The following is a 16,503-nucleotide window of genomic DNA, read 5'->3' on the forward strand; positions in this document are numbered from 1 at the left end:
TCTCCGGTACCAGGAACCGAACTCACGATGTTGCACTTGCCAGGCAGGCGCTTTTGCTGCTGAGCTAAATCCCCAGCCCTTGTCCCATTTTTAAAGAAGAAACTGAGATCTAGAGGTCTAACTGTTTCACCAATGGATGTCATCTTTATTGGTAGGTAACAGAACATCATTGAAAAATGAACCTGTGCAGTTCCAGAACCTATACTCTTCTCACTGAGCCTTGGTGGGTTATTCATTATAGGAGCTTCTCTTGAGCCTAAGCCTAGTAATTGTTCTAAATGTCACAACCTTGAATCATCTAGTCAAAACTCCAACAGGCCTCTCTGGCCCCTTAGGTAAAAGAGTTTCCTAAATTTTTCTAGGATAGATTCTCAATTCCTTGGGACCGAATAAATTTTAAACACTCAGATTTCCTAGGCAAAGAAAATGCAAAGTCCCACTAGCTTGCATATCCTTCTCCATCCCAAGCCAAGTCTTAAGGTCTGCCCTTGAACAATTTGGAGAAAACAAGAAAGGTTGGTTTTTCCCCGGCTTGGAAAGGGTGTTGCTTCCTCCTGTCATTCCTCTCTGCCCAATGGGTTTGTCATACTCCACAGTTTCCTCTCTAAAGCCTACAAGTCTGTCATCCATACGGATGGGTAGGAGAGGAGGGATGTTGGTCCAGCCATTCCAACCCTTCTATCCTAAGTGTCCTGCCTCAGTTGTTATCTAGGTCTGGAGCTCTGTGGAGATAAGGGGAAAGGAACAAGTTCTTATTGCAACCAGACATGTCACATAGTTCATCAAAGTTAGTCTTTGCAATAGTGCCCCAAATAAATAAAAAAGAGTAGCAAACAAACAACCTTTGTGAGCCCACGTAGTTAAAAGAGAGATAGAATGTGAACCCATGTGTAAGAGATTTCAAATTTGTATTGTTTTCCCACCACAACATACTGCTTCTGGCATTAAGATCTGTGATGTTTTAGGAACCACACTTTTTGGTCATCTCTGTATTTTATGTAGGATGGGACAGACCTGCTTCACAGCATACAAAATGCCCCAGAAAGCCAGTTGTTTTAGGGCATGTCCGTAAAACAGGAGAGACACTTTCAGGGCACAAAGAGGAAGACCTGTTCTGATTCTGTCAGAACCTGTTCTGATTCTGCCCTGGACTATTATTTCCAGACACTCTGTCTTTCCTAGGCTTTTTCTCATAGTCTCCAAAATATAGAGCTTAGGTGAGGTCCTTTATGGCTATGAAGTTTTACGACTGCAGAGGTCTGTTCTGTGAAAGACTATATATATATATATATATATATATATATATATATATATATATATATACTCACAACCTAGATGTTTGTGTAGTTATTCTCCCTGGATTATAATTTTCATGTGCTAGTAACTGTGGACAATTAACTATATATCATCACAGGACTCGGGAAACACTAGCTAAACAGATGCATAAATGTATGTGCAAAAAGGATGCTTTACATGGATACCACAGCCAGGAGCAGCCTCTGTCCTCATGTAGTGAGTGCCATCAGTCTTGCTTTTAGCCATCTTGTGCCATCTGTGAGCTCTGATTGGCTCACTTCCTGCCCTCTGGGTCAAGTTATCATTAATGGGTTTGACATCAATAGGCAGCACCAGCATCTCTGGTGAGAAATATTAAATCCATGTGCCACCCAAGCGGGTGGGTGGGTTGTGCCCCGCCCATATCATAGGCCAGGGAGGTAAGGCGTGGAGAAATCAGGTGATTGGTGCCAGTGCCAAAATGAGTCATGGGGTTATCCCCAGAAGTTCCCAGAACCTCCCTCCCATTTATATCCTTGGATACAAGGTCATAGAATCACAGACTTATGGATTCATGCAATGACAGTCTACTAGACTCACAGGATAATAGGCAGACAGACTCATCTCTGAGGTGGAGGGAACTAACACAGGTCATGGAGGCTGTCCTCTGCTTTTGTCACTTAGTATAATGGGCTCTTCTTCTTAGGAAGATTTACTGATCTTTAAATGTTTTCTGCGGTCCCCCTAGCTAGCTTGTTTCAGCATTCACCATCTCAATAATCAGGAGCTATCTACTAATTATAACTCAGGTCTCCTTTAGCATCAGCCTTCATAGATCCTCCATCCAAAAGGTACATATTGAGACTAGAGCAAGTGGGCAGTGTGAAAGTGGGCTCATCTTTCAACTCTGGTGCGTCCCATCTCAGAAAGGCTGTATCTTGCCTCATCAGACTGGCCACACATGCCACTGACTTCCACTCCCTCTCCGTCCCAGTACATTGTTCTGGAAACTGCAGAGTTTCAAATAGTGGTTTGTAAGCTGTCATACCAGGGCTCTCGATAAGAGTGGAGCAAAGAAGATTGTTTTGATCTAGCACAGCTATCTGACAAATCCTAGAACTACAGATGGGAACTTGAGTGGTGGAACCTTTCCACCAGATGCTCCCACATCTCTGATTGACCCCAAGCACTCCTTTTCTTCTTCAGCCCTTCTAAGACATCTATAGCAAAGTCTCTGAATTCTTCCATTCTGTGTTTCAAATAGCCAATGGTCTGTCTTCATGGCCAGACTCTGGCATTCTGAATGCATAGTATAGAGTCCACTCTTTCCAGGGAGAAGGTGAGAAGCACTTGACAAGATAAATAAATATGCAACTTCGGTTGGTGTTAAGTGCAAGAAAGGGTGCAATGATCATACCAACAACCAGGCTTTTTACGATAGTTTTCTTAAAAAGCCCAAGAGTCACTTTGATACCCAGCAGTTTGCAATACTAGATTTATCATACCCCATGCTTCTACCTCTAGAAATCCTGAAATCAGCAGAGTTCTCTAGCTCTGCTCCTTAGCAGTAGGACATAGAATAGGGAAAGGAAGTACTTCATTGGATTTCAACCCTATTCTGTCACTGTAAATAGACTTTAAACACACACACACACACACACACACACACACACACACACACACTGTCTTAGTTTCAGTAGTACTTTAACTAGGCTCTGTGTATATAAAATAATCAATGAAATCAACCACAAAGATCAGTGAAATTTCCCTCTTACTTTGTTCTCAGATGGACAGGGGACTATTTTCTTATTCTAATGGGGGAAAGAGAAGAAATTGTGCTTATCAATTAAGTACATGTATGAAGCAATAACTGCACTCATACACTTTTTACTTACATAAATAGGATTTCCTGTCTAAATAAACTGAGTGACATGGCTACTTCATCACTATTTTTTAAAAATTAGATCCATTTGAAATTCTACTCAGTCATTTATTGGTTTCACAAACAATGCAGAGTTTCAGATTTTTTGAAAGTATAAACATATTAATAATTTATTTGTTACCATTTGATAAGTTGCTTTTCCTCCAGTCCAGTAAAAACTATAACTCTCTTTCTATCCAAAGAGAAGGACTGGTATTTAGATTAAAAAGAGAAAAGTATAATAAAAACCAGCAGTCATGTTGAGACTTGAAAGTAGGTTTACTATTGTAGAGCACGTGTCCTGGAATGTTTTTTGACAGTCTAATGAATATGCATATTGACATTAGACATAAAGGAATGCAAAGCCAAGACACAGAGCTGATGATTGCTTCTGAGAAGCAAAGTTTGTATGTTTGTTTGACTGATTGGAGCTTAGAAGAGCAGACCAGAGGGAGAGGAGGTTAAACATCACTCCCATATGTCCTTTGCCACTTAATTCTTCAGTTCTGCCCTTCAGACCATTCCTGCTCTGGTTCAGCAACAGTCACCAGAGCAGCAACTGGAGCCCCCAAACTGCTGGCCGCTGCCACTGCTGCCACAGCAGCCACTGCTTCCGCCACTGCTACCGCCAATGCCACATCAGCCAGAACTCTGGTGTCAGTGTCAGCATTGCAGAGATCCGTGGGAGCTGAGGCTCAGGCAGCAGCCTCCACCCCAGAGCAGCAGAGCCCCCAGAGATGGAGCCACAGCAGGAAGAGACCAAAGATGGGCATGGGTCTGGGCACTTGGGCAGGCACTTAGAAAGACCCTTGAGAGTGGGGCACTTGGGAGGGCTGGCAGTGCTACTGGCTCTGTTGACAGCACATTATGGGTTCTTGGTAGATCTGAATGACAAAGTGGAAACATATACAGAAACTCAGTATCGATAGCCATTAAAATTTTTCCTTTGCATTCCTCTAATTTCAAGTCATTCCGTGAGGTGACAGGGAATTATATCTTAAATGCATGCATCTATAGAAACCTTTTTGAGGCAAACAGTATGTCTTCTTTATTTCTGCACCTCTAGAGTCTTCCATGATTCTTGGTATTTGTTTGTTTAATGAGTGACTACTGAACTTTTGAAATATTGCAATGGCTAGCTCATGCCATTTCAAAGAGATGTTAAGTACAGTGCACTTCTATGCATGTAAATCTATTTGGAAATGGAGTTCAGGAATTGATAGAAATCCGTAGATATAAAATAGAGTTGGGATAATAATAGCTGAGTAATACTCCATTGCATAAAAATACCACATCTTTTTTATCTATTCCTCCATGGATGGGCATTTGGGTTGTTTCCAAGATTTAGCTATGACAAAGTGCACTGCTATAAACATGGGTGCACATACGTCGCTGTGGTATGATGTCTTTAGTTCTTCTGGGAAAATACCCAGAAGGGGAATAGCTGGGTTAAATGGGACTTGTAATCCTAGTTTTGTGGGGAATCTCCAAATTGATTTCCACAGTGGTTTCACCAATCTACCCTCCCACCAGCAGTGGAGTAGTGTTCCTTTCTCCCCACAGCCTCTCCAGCATTTGTTATTGGTTGATTTCTTGATGATAGCTATTCTTTCTGGGGTGAGAGGGAATCTCAGTGCTGTTTTAATTTGCATTTCTCAGATGACCAATGACGTTGAACATTAAGAATTATTTTCTTGTTCCCTATAATGGTTTGAACCATCTTTCATTCTTACTTCTGGTAATCTGAGCACTGTAATTGAGGACAGTGATATGTAATGTAACAACCACTGTTGATTCGTATTATTTTGTCTTGAGACTCTGTATCATTTTGAATGTTCTTGCTTTGATTTGTTTATGCTTGTGATACTGGTATGCTGCTACTGTTCTATTTCTTTGTTCGCTTGTTTCTCATTTACTACTCTCTTTAAAATAAAAAAAAAGATTATATGTAATAATAGCAAAATGAAAAAAAATAGAGTTGGGTTCTGCATAGTCATTGAAAAGCCTCCGTCAGAGCAGTGAGCTGGAAACCAGCAGGGCAATCATGGAAATAGGTGCAGCAATCCCAGATCACTTATCACCTCCCCACCAGGCCCCAAACATTTCCAGGTCAGTTACTGCTCTGTCCAGAGCAATCCGTTCTTCCTCATCTCCTGTCCTTAACCATCTTTCCATATCCTGTCCTTATCCTCCTCTTCTGTGCTCTACTACTTCCTTCTTCCAAAGTCTCTCTCCAATCCTGTCTCCATCTTGCTCTGAGTTCCTATAGAAACTCTCACCCTGAGCTCAGACACAACCATAAACGTGTTCCTGAGTAGACAGGGCAGATGAGGAACCAGTGGCAAGAACACAATTTATGGGACCAAGGAGTGAGCTTCGAGGAGTCATGCTTCTGGAAGGAGAAAGACATGACTGCTGTAAAATGGAGCACATGCAGGATTATTTCTGACATCCCCCTGTCTCTGTAATCTCCATGTGAGCTAGAGGTAGGAAAGCAGAAGCTGTCCCTCTGATATTTGGAAAGAGGGCTTTTTTCTAGTGAAGCATGCCCTTTTCCTAGGCTGGGGTCTCAAGACACAACATTGGGACTTTGACTCCAGGCAGAAGGTCTGATGTCATGACATCTTCTTTCTTATCTGTCCACCTTGAACAGCCTTTCCTCAGGAAGACCTTTTGGTACCAAGAACCAAGACTATCTGAGATTTAGCCTCTAACATACGCCAGCCACATTTCAACCAGAGATTGTGAGACTTTCCCAGATGGGTCAATCCCAAGAGGCTGGTCTCATCTACTGTCTTAGGAAAACCATTCTCCATACTTATTTGCCAGACTAGTCCTCATTCCTACCTGTGGAGAGAGAAGCCCCTCCGTCAAAATGCCCTCGTCTTCAGCATCTTTCTTTTAAAATAGTCCAGCCTGAAATTCAAAGTTCATTGTATTTGGTTTCTTCTACTTCGGTTACCAATGGATGTGTAACTATCAAAGGGTCTTTTGAATAGAAGTTTCTGAGTATTTCTGTTGAGCTTTTGTATTTGCTTCTAACCCTCATTTAAGAGAAGAAAGGTTAGGTAGCCTTGAGATCTCTGACAATCTAAAATAAATTCATAGAATTATATTTTCATCTGCCAAGTACACACACACACACACACACACACACACACACACACACTAGCACACATCTACAGTAACTACTAAAAAGTAAAGACCACATTTTTAAAACAAATATACAAGCAAAAAGGGATCTTTCCCATCAGAGAAAGAAATCACTTTCCTTTAACGATTAAAATATTTGAAACAGACATTTTACAGTTAAAACACTAGAAACAGACAAAAAATATAAAGAAATATGATATGAGTTCCTCACACTTTTAGAGGGTCATGAAGGTAATCAACTTTTCATGTAACCCAATAAGATTAATTTTTATGTGTACATAAATGTAATTATTATCATATAATATTATGTATTATATAATAATATAATTACAAAGTACTTTGGGAGTCACCTCCTATTAAAAATAAATGCCCAAGGATGACTAAGTTATTTGATATTAACACACATGAAGTTGATAATGATGACAAGAAAGATGACTTAACCCAAATCCTTACTCCCTCGCAGTGAAGACAGAAACTACCTGCTTCTATAGATGCTTATTCTATTATCAACTCAAAAATGCGTATTGGGAGGTCAGGGTGAAGTTCTTGAAAGGATGTTAGTCTCCTGCCATGTATACCAAAAGGAAATCTTCCAGTCCTTTGCACCTCTTCCAACTCAATGTTGCATGTCTCTGGTTTTTAGAGCTGGCAAATCATCAGCATGAAGAACTACTGTAACAATAGCAGCCATCTTTGAGACTTTAATATGTGGCCAGTACTGAGTTATAAAAAAAAAAAAGAAGATAATTTAACCTAGGGAAAATGAATACATTAATAATCTCCAAAAAAGAGACTTGATAAAAATATAGTGTTAGATCATGTGTAAATTCTTAAAAAAATTTGGAATACAAATATTGCCTATAATATGATTCACATCATCATAAAACTATTTTTTCTGAAGTTTAAATAAATTTAACATAAGCTAAAAGACATATAATTTTTAGAAAGTAGAACATAGCACAAGATTGTGGTAACTTTAAATAAGATCTTTCTAGACAGAGAATATTAAATATTCCAGAATGAAAAATTCTTGGAATTAATGAGAACATTTCCTAATAAAATACCATATATACCAGTATACAAAATGTATATATAATTAGAAATTATTTTGAAAAAAAGTTGTCAGAACTCAAATGGATGAAACTATAAAAAAAAATCTAGAGAAGAATTAAATCAAGAGCAGCAAAAAGAAAGAACAGCTGGGATGAGGAAAAAGAGAAAAGAAAGAAAGAAGGAAGGGAAAATTTTACATATATATATATGCACAAAATGGCTAAGATAATTGTACTACTAATTTCTAATGGTTTATTGAAAGGAACAGTTAATGTTTAATTGTTTGATCAATCTTACATGCCTTCATCTGGTTATCTGAGCAACCAATTTGAAGATAACAATATATAATACAATAACCATTGTTAATTTCCTATCACCTTGTTTGAATTTCTGTATTGCTTTTATTGTTTTTGTGTTGTTTTATGTCTTTGTGTTTGTTAATTTGTTTTTGTTCTATTCTCTTTAAAGTAAAAAAGAAAAACTGAAAAAAAGCAGGGTACTGTCCTCTCAGAAGGGAAGGAATTACTTTTTGTAAACTAATTTAAAGATTTCATAAAATTTCAAAAGAAATTCAAATTTTTGTTGAGGACATAAATTACTAAATTTTTCAATATTGTTCAAAGTCATATTATTTGGAATTCTTCTGTGAAAAGCATTTGTCTTTTATCCCACATGTTAGCTTTCTGTTGCTTGACATGTACTTGAGATAATTCAATTTAAAGAACGCAACGTTTGTTTGGGCTCACAATTTTGGAGGTATAAACACATGGCCACTTGTCCCTGTTGGTTAGGTCCATGGCAGCATAATATATCATAGTGAGAATGTGTGGCAGAGGAAAATGCTCAGCTTATGGTCACCAGAAAGCAAAAGCAAAGAGACAAAGGTGCGGAGATCCCAATATCCCATTCCAGGGTACGCCTCTAATGGCCTAATTTCTCACCTCTATGTCCCCATCTTGAAGGTCTCACTCCCTCTCAATATTACTGGAAACAGGGGACCAAGCCATTAACAAAGGGCTTTGGAGGATACATCAGATCTAAACTATAATATATTTAGTTATTTATCCAATTATTTATATCAATATGAACATATGTAGGTTTATATTAGACTTTGGGTTATAATTAAACGTTGTATTATCTTATTTCTCAGAATTTTTCAGCTTTGACCATTAAGATTTCAGCCTTGACCCTGTCCCTTTGATGAGCCCTAGAAAAGCTATATTTTGAATGAGCTCTTTTACTTTTTACTGTAGAATGGTATTTAGAAAATAAGATCTAGGTGATGGTGGAGTTCATTGCTAATGGAATGTCATCGTTTCCGGAACTTCTCAGCAGATGGGGTGAAGTATATATGTATGTATATGTATAATATACATATACATATATATATACACATATATCTAATATACATAACGTATATATGTATAATAATCCATGATACATATGAATCTATGATTGTTGCTATATTTATGCAAGGTGGTAGATTTTAGTCCAGCATTATCAATAATCAGATTACATGTTATTTTGATTGTCAATGGTTACTATAACAAAGAATAATATATACTAGATGGCTTAGATAACAGATATTCCCTTCTTACATTTATGGAGCTCAGAGGTTTAAGATGAAGACTGAGCCAACTTAGTTCTTGGTCAGGATGCCTTCTCTTGGATTGTAGATGGTGTTTTCTAGGTGTAACTTTACATACTGACAAAGAGCAAGATCTAACCCCTGCAATCCTTCACTAGGGCATGAGCTCCATGCTCATGGGTCAACCTCATAACCTGACCTAAACCAAATTAACCCTCCAAGGCCCCACCTCCAAATAGCAAATTGAGAATTTGGCCTTTAGCATATCAGTTTTGGGGGGACTCCAACATTTAGTCCATAGAAGATGTAAATGAATCAAACTTGCCAATTACATGAGACCATCATATTATTGAATTCAATATTTTCAATGAACTTGACTGAATTGACATTTACAGAGTGTTCCATACAAAAACAGCACAAGACACATTCTTCATAAGTGCATTTTGACCATTTCACTATAATAGATCATACTTTTTGCCTTGAAGCAAAACTTCAAAAATTTAAAAGAATTGAAATCATACAAAGTATGTTCTCAGACTATATTTAAACTACAAATAACCTGCAAGGTATCTATAAATTTACCAGACATGTAGGGAATTCAGCATCAGTGTTTAAATGATTTATAATAAAAAAGGAAGTCATAAGAGTGATTAGAAAATATTTTTACTTTAGCAGGTGTGGTGGCACACACCTTTAACCCCAGCACTCAAGAGGCTGAGCCAGGAAGATTATTGTGAATCTGAGGCCAACCTCAGCTACATAATGAGTTCAAGTCCAGCTTGAACTACATAGCAAGACCGTGTCTCAGAGAGAAAGAAAGAAAGAAAGAAAGAAAGAAAGAAAGAAAGAAAGAAAGAAAGAAAGAACCATTACAACAAAAAGAAAATATTTTAAATTGATAAAACATAGAGTATCAAAGCTTGTGAGATACACCTCAGACACACTTGAGGGAGAATTAGTAATGATGAAAAATCTCAAATTAATAATATAACTTTATTCTTAAAATTAAGAATATCAAATAATCCAGAAACATGAAAGAAGATAAAAATAAAATTCATATCAGAAACTAATTATACTGAGAACAGAATGACCAGAAAGAAGAGAGATGTCACAACTACAAAAATTATTTACGTGAATCCTCTCAGCAGATTGGCTTCTGGCAAATCTCATTTGGCATCTAGATTTTTCCAGTAAAAATATTTCTTTCAGTGGCATCCAGTTTGAATTACTGCACCCTGGCTCAAATACCTGATATGTAGCCTTTGGGAAACATTTTTCTCCAGGCCTTGGTAGAAATAAGCGATTAACCCAGATGAAGATTCCAATCTGTAAAGGATATTTATTTTTTTCTGCTCTGTCTCCGCTCTATGTACCCAGAGAGCTAGTAATAAATAAGAAAGCAAAAAGAGTTTGTGGTTGCTATACTGGAAGGGTGGAGTAGAGTCTGCAGGGGAGGAATGAGTGGAAAGAGAAACCATCTATTAAGGACATGCAAATTACACCACAATATGATGTCATTTTCAGTTGGAAAACAATTAGAGCATCAGATAACATCTGTGGGCCAGGGCAGAAGTATTTTGAGTAGACTACTGGAACAACTTGTTATGTGTAGAACTGCTGCTAGAGTGTAAATTTATACAGGCACTCTAGATAATTTGCAGTTTCTATTATAACCTAAATTTTCCTACCACCACCTCTTCCAAAATAAGTCATCTAAACCATTTCCTTAAGAATGTATCTGTTTTAGTCCATTTTGTGTTGCTATAACAGAATACCTGGTACTGGTAATATACAAATAAAGAGGTTTATTTAACTCAGATTCCTAGCTGTCTAAGAGCATAGCACCAGCATTAGCTTCTGGTGAGAGTTTATGGCAAAGAACATCACATGGTGGAAGGAGGGGGGAAAGAGAGAAAAAGAGGGAAAGAAAAGGATAAAAAGAAGAAGGAAGAAGAGAAGAGAGGAAGAGAGGAAGGGAGGGAGAGAGGGAGGAAGATCTCACACAGTAAGAAAAGAAGCCACAAGAAAAAAATTGGTAGACCTGAAGTAGTTTTATAACACCAGATTTCATGGGAACTAATTTACTCTTGCTCGGTGAGCAATAATCCCTTCCCACTAGGCCCCATTTCTCAAAGGTTCCAGCACCATCTCACTGATAATCAAGCCTCCAGCACATGAACCTCTGGGGAACAAACCAGACCTAAATCGTAGTTGTATTCTATCCCCATCGCTTAAAAATGTCAACATTATCAGACATTAAACTTCTTTCATATTTATGGGTAAATTCTGTTGTGTTTTTAACCTGTTGTTTTCTTTGCCAGTATTTATTTACTTTAAAGTTTTAAAAAGTATAGTTTCATTGTTATATACCTTGAGGCCAGAAACACAAAGTTTCTCTTTTTTTATGTTTTCTCAAAAATTTTCTATCTATAACTAAGTCCTCAGCTTTTCAAATAGATCTAGAAATGAACTTTGTAAACTCCATTTAAAAATAAGCTTGGACTAAGATTGCTTTGGAATTTTAGATTGCTTTAGAGAGAATTGATATATTTACACCCCCTGCTAGCTACTATATAAATGGTGCATTTCTCAATGAACATTCAGTTCTTACAAGTTTTAAGTCATATTTTTCAATTTTTGTCTGAATTCTTCCTAGGTTATTTCAATATTCTTTACAGTATTTGATAGTTATAATAATTTCCTCTAGCTACTGTAAGAATTTACCCCAAACTTAGTGACAGAAAGCAACAAGAAATTATCCTCTCACAGTTCTAGAGCTATAAATCTGAAATCAGTTTCACGAGCTTACTCTGGAGGTTCCAGAGGAGAGTGTTTCCTTGCTTTTATGGATTCTAGTAGTGAAAGATTCTTTCACTTGTGACTTCCTTATTCTGAGCTCGGCTTCTGTCTGGGGTAGATCTCCTCCTGCTCCCTTATATAAGGGTGCTCATGGTGGTGTTTAAATTTCATTCAGATGATCCAGGATAATCTCAACATTCCAAGACCTTTGGCCTTAATAGCATCTGCAAAGACCCTCTTTTGTCATAGAATGTGATAGTCACAGGTTACAGAGTTAGGATTAGGATGAGGACATATTTTGGTGGGTCATCTTAAGCCTAACATGATAGTATCAGGATGGTATTCTCTTGTGCATTCTTTAACTTTTGAATATTTTGAAAGAGATATTTAGGAAAGCCATTAGTTTTTGTCTGTTGATCATTGTATCCGTCCATTTTCTCAAACATTTTAATTATTTCTAATAGTATACTGTTTCACAGTTTCTTAAGTAGAGAATAATATCATTTATAAATGGTAAATTTTTCCATTTTCCATAAAATAATACAGGGGTACCTCTGTTCACAAATTTCTTTCCATGATTCTAGTCACAAACCAAATTAGACAGGCTGTGAATTAAATTCAGTGGTTAGGTTAAAAAACTTAAGGACTGTGTTCTATGTGTTACTGCATTGTTTAAGAACCTGATACCATGTTGGATGGCACTTTTGGGGGACAGTCAAGGTCCAAATTATAGCATCTTTCAATCATATCTATGATCTATAAGATTTTGTAAATCTAATTATGCGTTCCTTGGGGTTCTACTTAAAAAGAACTAAGTTCATTTTAGAATCAATTCCTTTCTCTGAGGTCAGGTATCAGAGTATTTATTTATTAATATTATACACATGAATCTGTGCAGGAGATGTGACCATGAGCAAAATGGAGGTGGTCCCTAAGCCAAGCATCATCTTTTGGCTTGTATCATTGTTCCGATGTGCTGTATGCTCTTTTCTATTGCCAGATCTGGATGTCTCGAAATAGAGGTAACAAATGCCTGTACCAGCTGGACTGTGGTTGGGTTCTAAAGATAGGAAACATTTGGATGGAACTGGGGGAGGAAAGGATAGTAAAGACCGTTTTCCTTCTGAGGATGCTGCCATCATCTCCACTGGTCCCTGGAACTTCAGCAGCAGACAGCAAAACACAGGTAGTTCTAGAAGAGAAAATAACAGCAACTATGCAAAATATGTGGGTCCAGGGTTGGTGGCTGCTTCTTGATTTTATGGTGATACTATCATTTTCACTTTGCTCTTTTAAATTAGAGAGATAATGGTTTGGGCATTTGTGGAATAATTTCTTTCTTCTTTTGCTTCTCAAGTTTTCCCCAATATGTTTGAAAATAATTTCTATTTTAATACATTTATTTCTATCTTAATACATCTCTAAAACAGTCCTAGTGATTCTGGTTTCTTGACCGGACAATGACCAATACAGCTCCTAACTCCACAGAGCTTATATATTATAACTGGTTAAATAGTCTAAGTGTATAATTTTTTAAAAGCATGTTTATTTAAATGAGAGTTTTTATGGACCCATTTTTGGAAAGAAGGAAGAAAGGAAGGGAGGAAGGGAGGGAGGGAGGAAGGACAGAAAGAAGGAAGGAAGGAACGAAGGAAAGAAGACATAAACAAGAGACTGTACTCCCTATCAGGCCCCAAACACATGGGTTGTGGGGCAAAAATGATGTCATCCTAGGTGCCAAAGTCCTGTAATCTAATTAGCATTAACGATCAAGCATTTCAACTCACTTCCTCATAGATGCGAGGTGCCACTAGAGTTATACATAATTTAGAGAATGTCTTGTTCCTGCTTATCTCTGTCTTTCTTGGGATGTATAACATGAGTGAGCAGCAACCTGTCAACCACCTGTGCTACTGCCATCACCCAATGCAATTTTAACATCCAGTCTGGTGTAACCTCCTCCTTGCCCTTTTCATCTATAAAACCGGATCCCTCCGCTGCCATTACAGAGCACTTATTTTGCACAGACAGAATCTATGTTTCCTGGGTAGCCAAGCTAGCTCTTGGATCGAATAATCTCCTTACACACCCTTACTTTGAGATTCTATGCTCTTAGTTTGACTCTTCTGGTGACCATTAAGGGACCTTACAGCAATCTTCCCCTTGACTTTGGCAGCCTTTCAGCACTTTGTATTAGCCTCAAACTCTGTGTGCACCAATCCCAGAAAAGCAGCTGAAGCTAAGGGTGAGTTTCTCCTGAGGTTCAGCGCTCCAAAAAGTTTCTGGCTGAGGTCGAACTCATTTGACCTCTAATCATCCTCTGTCTTCATGAGACAGAGAGGAGCTGAATTCAGTCTCCATTTCAAAAGCCTATTGGAAACTGACTTCCCTATCCCTGAATTAGGATCATTTAAATTCTTAAGGCAAGACTTTTTCTTACCAGTAAGGCTTCTTGTGTGCTTGGTTAAAGTAATTAAGATTGCTACAGCCAAGTTATTGTATTAGACCTTTCCTTGACCAAATCTGTAACTCCTTACCAATACCACAGGGCAACTCTGATCCAAAGATGAGAAATGTTCTCTTCCAACCCAGAAGGGGGCGCTAGACAGGTGAAACCTTAGTGCAAGAGTCAGGACTCTGGTCTGTAGCAAGCAATGGTCCTAAATGGCCTTCAGCAAGAACATTGAAGGCGATTTCAGTGCCCCACAGGAATTCAGTAACCTTTTCTACAACATTTTCATGAGTTGACCCGCTAGAACCCCTATAAAATGATAGCCTGGGGAAAACAATACTATTAAAAACCATCTCCTATACTTGCTCAAAATTATATTCCCATTGCACCATTTAACCTTCACATAACCCTGGAAAGCCCCTTCATGAGTCACAGGAACACTCTGGCTTGCCCTTGAGACCTTTCACGGTACGGCAATTAGGCTTTGTCCACTCATCGCCACCTCAAGGATACAAATGTGTTTTAAGAATGATTTATGTTTTCTCCCTTGGTTAAAGCACTCCCATGGCCCACATGGTAGGAAACGTCCTATTAGAAGAGGTTATTCCTTACTGGAGAACTCCACAGTGCCGAGAGAACACATTTAACTAGTCAAATTATTCAGTCTTTTTGTAACGCATAGGTAATTTTCCAACACTGACATTGTACATATCATCTTCAATTCTCTAGATCAGTGGAATTCACAAGTGGAATAGTAAAGATTAATTCGCAAAACTCATAGAATTTTTTAGCCTTCCCTGATCAAAGACTCCTCCATTGATTATGCACAACCTTTCTTCTCATCCATTTGAAAATCACGAATATTTTCCTGAACTAATAACAGAAAAGATGGTGCCTCAGGTAAACTAATATATGAGCTATTTTTCCTCCAAGGAAATATTCTTCACTACTGTCGATGTCTTATTAAAATTTTTACCACAAAAAAATCATAAGTAGTTAAAGACTATTTTAACAAAAAGGGCCCAGGAGACAAAAACCTGGAAACTGTGATAACTGGAAGTGACCTCAAATAATGGACTCCCTACACCTTCACTAAAAGAGACCCTACGAGGTATTATGAGGCAATCTGTGTTCAGCAAAATTAAAATTCGTTGCCCCCGGATTCATATTCCTCATTTTAAGGAGGCATCATTCCAGACTGGATCACCAAACCCACTACAGGCTTTTAACACACAACCCAGTTCTACATCTTTAGTATCAGAACAAGAAAAAGTCAAAATCTGACAGCCAGCTACTAGCCAGATATAAGACCAAAATTACAAGTACTTTTATGATGTTTTCCTACATGTTCTTGCTAACAATTAGGTGTATTAATTCATTTCACAAGTAAATTCCTACCAATCACTCCCTTGAACCTTAAAATCTGAGACATTTAACTGGCAACCTGTAAACACGAAAAATATCCTTTAGGAGATATTCTAACTATTCATTCATAGGATAAATTTTATCAAGTGATAGTTACCAAGTAAAGTGATACTAATGTATCCATTTTGTTTGATTCTTATTTCTTAGGATATATTAATTACAAAAGACCTCACTTAGTAAAGAATTTCTAGCAGTATCTTATTGTAATTCTTTTCAACCCAACTGTTGTGTTGCCACTAATACTAATGACAAACTACTTAGAAAAATCCTAAGGACGATGCACAATATATTGTTGCCACATTCATGATACACTATAGCATATTTTGCCCCTACACCCACTATCCCCACTTTTGTGGTTAGAAAACCATTAAAAACACAATAAAAGCAACAATGAGTGTGTAACAAGAGAGCTGGAATCATCCAGTGGACAAGGATTCCCACACTAACTGATCAGAACAGCTGCGAATATCAGCAATTTTCACTATCAGTTCACAGCTGAGATTGAGGCAAATTTCATATCCAAATCCTGTTAAAGGCAAGGAAATGGAAATATTGCCTAAAGAATATATTTGTGAAGTAATAAATGGATTTTTTATTTTAATAGAATTTTCTGTCCTGTCTATTTCCAAGTTCTATCAGGTAATATTTTACTACAACATGGCATCTTGGAATTCTCTTTTATTGGCTTATTTATTGGCTCTGTAAACTCAGGGATATATATTTAAATTTAATATATCTTCACCAGACAACATAAATTGAAAACACATCCTGCTAATCCCAGAAGCATCAGGATTTAGTTACAAGAGATGAAAAGTGAAAAAAGAAAAAGGCAAACGC

The sequence above is a fragment of the Chinchilla lanigera genome, unplaced genomic scaffold, assembly GCF_000276665.1.
Source record: "Chinchilla lanigera isolate Chin_1 unplaced genomic scaffold, ChiLan1.0 scaffold00191, whole genome shotgun sequence".
Lineage (NCBI taxonomy): Eukaryota > Metazoa > Chordata > Mammalia > Rodentia > Chinchillidae > Chinchilla > Chinchilla lanigera.